The following is a 5,000-nucleotide window of genomic DNA, read 5'->3' as shown; positions in this document are numbered from 1 at the left end:
AGGAGGGGAGGGAGGGAGGGAGGGTAGAAGGTGGAAGGAGGTGGAGGGGGAAGATCAAAGTGAAAGAAGCGAAAATGAAAAATAGACCAGATTTAGTACCGAAGAAAATTATTTGTGAGGCCAAGTGTGTGTGTGTGTGTGTGTGTGTGTGTGTGTGTGTGTGTGTGTGTGTGTGTGTGTGTGTGTGTGTGTGTGTGAGAGAGAGAGAGAGAGAGAGAGAGAGAGAGAGAGAGAGAGAGAGAGAGAGAGAGAGAGAGAGAGAGAGAGAGAGAGAGAGACAGAGTGGGCAAGAGGGAGAAAAGAAGAAAGAAGGGGAGAGAGTAAAGGAAGGGAAGAAGGGATGACGGATGGGAGGGAGGGAAATGGGATGATGGATGGGATGGAGGAAGGAGAGTAGGGAGGACGGGCAGATGAGACAGAGGGGAAAGGAGAGAGCGTGGGTGGAAGGGAATGATACCGACAGGGAAGAAGTGAGGGAAAAAAAGAACATGAAAGAAGGAAAGAAGAGAGGGAGGGAGGCAGGGGGAGAGAGAGGGAGAGAGAGGGAGAGAGAGGGAGAGAGAGAGAGAGAGAGAGAGAGAGAGAGAGAGAGAGAGAGAGAGAGAGAGAGAGAGAGAGAGAGGGGGGGAGGGAGGGAGTAAGGAAGGAAGGAAGGAAGAAGGAAAGAAGGGAGAGCGGGGGAAGGGAAATGAAAGTATACCATGCGTGACGTCATCAGTGGCCTCAGTTCCGATGTCCCGGAAGGGCAGGGCCACGATCACGACGAAGACGACGACGACGACGACGGACCCAGAATGAAGGAAACGACTGACGAAGGTGGCACTTACTGTGAACAGCTCGAGGACCGGCGGCGGCGGCGACGTCAGGTGGCGACGGCAGCGGTAGAGAGGTAGAGGTGGTAGATGCAAGTTTGGGTTGTGGTGGTTGTACTAGTAGGAAGTGCGGTACAGGTAGTTGGTGGTTGAATCACTGGTTGTGGTTGGTTGTGACGGTGACGGGGTTTACTAGCAGTTACGGTGACGGACAGAGAGAAGCTGTGACGGAGGTAAAGGGTGATAGAATAGTGGTAGTAGAGAGTAAAGTCTTAAAAGTAGAGAGCAAAAGAGAGCATTAGGGGAAAGGGGCGCGGGAAGGAGACTAGGGAGTGTGAGTGTGTGTGTGTGTGTGTATTTACCTAGTTGTATCTTACGGGAAGGGGAGCTACGCTCGTGTGTGTCCCGTCTCTGTATCTCGCAGCTCTTAACTTCGCGTATTTTTTTGCACACACTATTGTTTCGTCTAGTTTGTTCCATACATCCACCGCTCTGTGGGGAAAGTTGTTCTTTTCAGGTCTTTTCTACAACTATCCTTTTTGAGCTTCCTTCCATCTCCCCTTGTATTTCTCTTCTCTCAATTTAGTAAGTCTTCTCTATCAAGGATTTCCATACCTCTCATGATTCTATAGATAGTCAACAAGTCACATGTGTGTGTGTGTGTGTGTGTGTGTGTGTGTGTGTGTGTGTGTGTGTGTGTGTGTGCGCCCGTGCGCTAGCGCGTGTAAACGGCGCCTGTGTAGGGTAAGTGTAGTGTCGTGGTGAGGGAGGGGAGAAAGTGGAAAGGGGAGGGGGAAGAGGAGGGGGAAGGGGAGGGGGAAGGGGAGGGGGAAGGGGAGGGGGAAGGGGAGGGGGAAGGGGAGGGGGAAGGGGGAAAAGGGGAGGGAATGGGAGGGGAGGAAAGGGGAGGGAAGGGGAGGGGAGGAAAGGGGAGGGAAGGGGAGGGGAGGAAAGGGGAGGAGAGAAAAGGGGAGGGGAGGGAAGGGAAGAGGAGAGAAGAGGAGGGTAGGGGAGGGAAGAGAAGGGAAGAGGAGGGAAGAGGAGATGTTGGAGATAAGGGAGGGAAGAGGAAGGCAGGGGAAGGGAAGAGAGAGAAGTGGTGGGTGGGTGGGTGGGGTGGGGCTGGGGAAGGAGAGTACTTACTGTACATGCAGTTACTGGTGGGCCGGTGGTTAACTTCTTATCCAGAGTGGACAAGTCTGACAACTTGGTTCTGGCTAGTGCCAGGCCCTTTTTCTTTTCTTTTTCCTCAAAAGAAACATCACAGCCTAAGAGTCTATACAAAACCGAATCACCTGCTTATTCCGGGTGCTCAATATTGTAGAGTTTGTTTAGGCTGTGCCCAAGCGGCTTCATTCAGCCAAGGGACCTCCAAATCCGTTTTGCTCCAGGAGAGGGGACGGAGAGGGGTGGGCCGTTATCGAATCCTCCCCTGGGAGGAGGGAAAGTGCCCATTTCATTCCCTTCGTCAGGAGTCGAGGCTCGCTCCTCCAGCGTGCAGCAGCAGCAGCACCTTCCCCTCCTCCGACGCCGTCACCGATCATTGGAAACGACACGGTTGACCACCTCTGGTGTCGGTGAATTGGGGTGAGGGTGTGCTGAGGTGGTGTATTAAAGAAGGGGTGCTATTTTGGGGTGATGGTACTAGTGGTGTGGTTTGTCTGGGGTGGTGGCAACCTTGTGTTGTGATTTGGATGTGTCCAGGGGACGGGGAAGCTCACGGGTTCTCCAAAATAGTTTATCCTAGTTTCGCTCCATTGCCCGTGCCCGGCTCTCCTCGTTCTTTCTCACTATTTTTCATGTCTACCTCTTTCCCTCTCCCTTGACTTTTTCTCCCAATATCGCACCATCCATTTTTCCCTATAGGGAAATGCAAAGGTAAAATAAAGGTAAAATAAAATCGAAATAAAATCTAACTAAACCTTACTGAAGGATCCAAAGAATGCATGGCGGCAACGGTACTGTTGCATTTATATTCCGGCCGAACCAAAGCGACTTTATTCAGTTCGATTGTAGAAATGTTAAAAACAAATGTATAAATAAATAAATAAATAAAAATAAATGAATAAATAAATAAAGCGCTGGGGTTGAGGGTTGGGCTGGGCTGGGTTATGCACTGTCGCAGACACCCATTACGAGTCTTAAGGATGTCCCTTTGTCGGAGTCAAAAAATTAATAAACAAATGAATAAATCCGTAGGAGATGCCGCAGTAACCGAGAAAATGTCATCAGACCCTACTTCCTAAGTCAACTCTGAGATCTGTCCCTCTATACCACTGTTCTCCCTCACCCGCCACGCCGACCCTTCCCCTCCAACGCGCCCTACCTTCCTTCCTTCCCCTCCAACGCACCAATCCTTTGGAGACTTCATTTGGACAACCTTCAATCTGGCCATTGACTTTTACATCCGGGGAAGGCGCAGCCGGCGCCTCGCCTCCATTAGGTCAGGATTGGGCATCAAAATGTCAACAAGCATTCCGACATTTCTCTCGGTGACCTTTGCCTCCCCTCCGACTTCGACTTTCCTTATCGTCATCATCTTTTCCTCTTCCTTGCCCGGTCTTTCCTTCTTCCTCCTCTTCCTTTCTGTCTTCCTTTCCTCACCCTTCTCCTCCTCCTCCTCCTCTTCCTTCATCGTCCTCCTTTTTCTCATCTTCCTCCACTTCCTCTTTCTTCCTCCTCCTTTCTTTTCTTCTTCACCTTCCTCCTCTTTCTTAACCTGTTCCCCTTCTTTCTCTTCCTCCATCTTCCTCCTCTCCTTGTCCTCCTCTTCATCCTTTCTACACTCTTCTCCTTCCCCGACTTTCCTCTTTATAAAACACACATTTTTCACAATCCATCCCAGATCTTTTCGACCGGTGGCCCCCCTCCCATTTTTTTGGGGGGTGAGGGTGGGGGCACATGAAATACATGGGATATTGAGCACGTACGGAAGTATTCCAATGGGCTACACCAATTCAACTGATAATCTTAAAAGTTACTATAAAGACTTTTTACAGACCACAGCCCCACTTGTCATAAAAAATATGAGAACCCCTGACATTTTTCCTCTTCCTTCCTTCGTTATCTTCTTTTTTACTTATTTTTCCCTTTCCTTTTTGCCCTTTTCCTTCGGCAACACTGAATATTCTACTCTGGATGATACTAAACTATTTAGACTCTGGAGAAAATGTGCCCTTGACATCGTTGAGGAGAACGATCCTGGCATTCGTCCCAAAGTCTTCTTCTGTATCTATATACCACGAGCTTTTTTTCGCTCCCTTATAAGGGAGGTAACTAAGTCAAAGTCACGTACCTACTCCCACCCATTCCACTCCCTTTCACCACCCTTTCCTCCTCTCATCTCAGCTCCTCACGGATGAGTCCGTGAGTCCTGCCGGATAAAATCATCTGGTGTTGGCCCAAAACACCATTTCCTAAAATCATGCCACCATAGCAACGTTGGTTCCCCCTTCGAAAGCACCACCATTCCTCTCTCATACTCTTCCGGATAATGGAGGGGGGGGGGGAGAGACTACAACTATTAAAATTACTCCAATTAAATCGTCTAAATCGAAATCACTCATCGTTATAGTCCGACATCTAACCCACTTATATCTACCCCTTCCGTGCCTGGCAGTACCTTCCTCTCCCTCTTTGCTGACCCCAGACAACTTTATTCATTTCTGTGGGTCCTTGATAGCGAAAGTGTTTAAAGACTTCCCTTTCTGATCCAAAGGAGGCCGCTGACACTCGCCGGGCCGAACGCGGCGTGGAAAGCAACCTCTTTACTTACCCTGACGCAAAGATGTGGGTCAGCCTGGCCTGTACACTTAATTATGGTTGCGCTAGAAGGCTTCTCTCCTCACAGCGGGGGAGACGCTTTCACGAGGAAACGCGTTCAAAAGCGGGTCCACCAACTCTTTCCACCACAACGCCGGGCACCGTCTTTTCACAATTCCGGTTGCCTGCCGTATCATTCTACCAAGGAAAATACCTCAACAGTTACATGCCCATCCGCGCCCTTCCCTTCGGCAAATCTTTTTGCAGACGTAGTTCTGGCTACAACCAGACTATTCTATTCAGCTCAATGCTGAAGAGGTTCACTCAGGAGAACCTCCAGAAGGTTCCGTTTCATCAGTGAGGTGCCGAGATGGGGGGAGGGGGTGGGCGAGTGAGGGGTTTTGGTGCGAGTCAGGTCTTTCATTC

General features: G+C 50.0%; 1 protein-coding gene across 13 annotated transcripts in view; it reads right to left on the bottom strand.

Annotated features, from left to right (window-relative positions):
• Ptpmeg2 (Protein tyrosine phosphatase Meg2) overlaps positions 1-5,000 on the bottom strand; it is a 520,977-nt gene that overhangs the window by 115,154 nt on the left and 400,823 nt on the right. For 2 of the 13 annotated variants that reach the window (XM_076197125.1, XM_076197134.1), the window contains exon 2: positions 828-1,034. The exons of the other annotated variants lie outside the window; for them this stretch is intronic. The gene's annotated coding sequence lies outside the window, so the exon portion shown is untranslated. The remainder of the gene's footprint in view (positions 1-827; positions 1,035-5,000) is intronic. 13 annotated transcript variants of the gene reach the window in all.

The sequence above is a fragment of the Oratosquilla oratoria genome, chromosome 1 (assembly GCF_046742065.1).
Source record: "Oratosquilla oratoria isolate Oo_2021 chromosome 1, ASM4674206v1, whole genome shotgun sequence".
Lineage (NCBI taxonomy): Eukaryota > Metazoa > Arthropoda > Malacostraca > Stomatopoda > Squillidae > Oratosquilla > Oratosquilla oratoria.
This window is presented reverse-complemented; position numbering and strand designations above follow the sequence as displayed.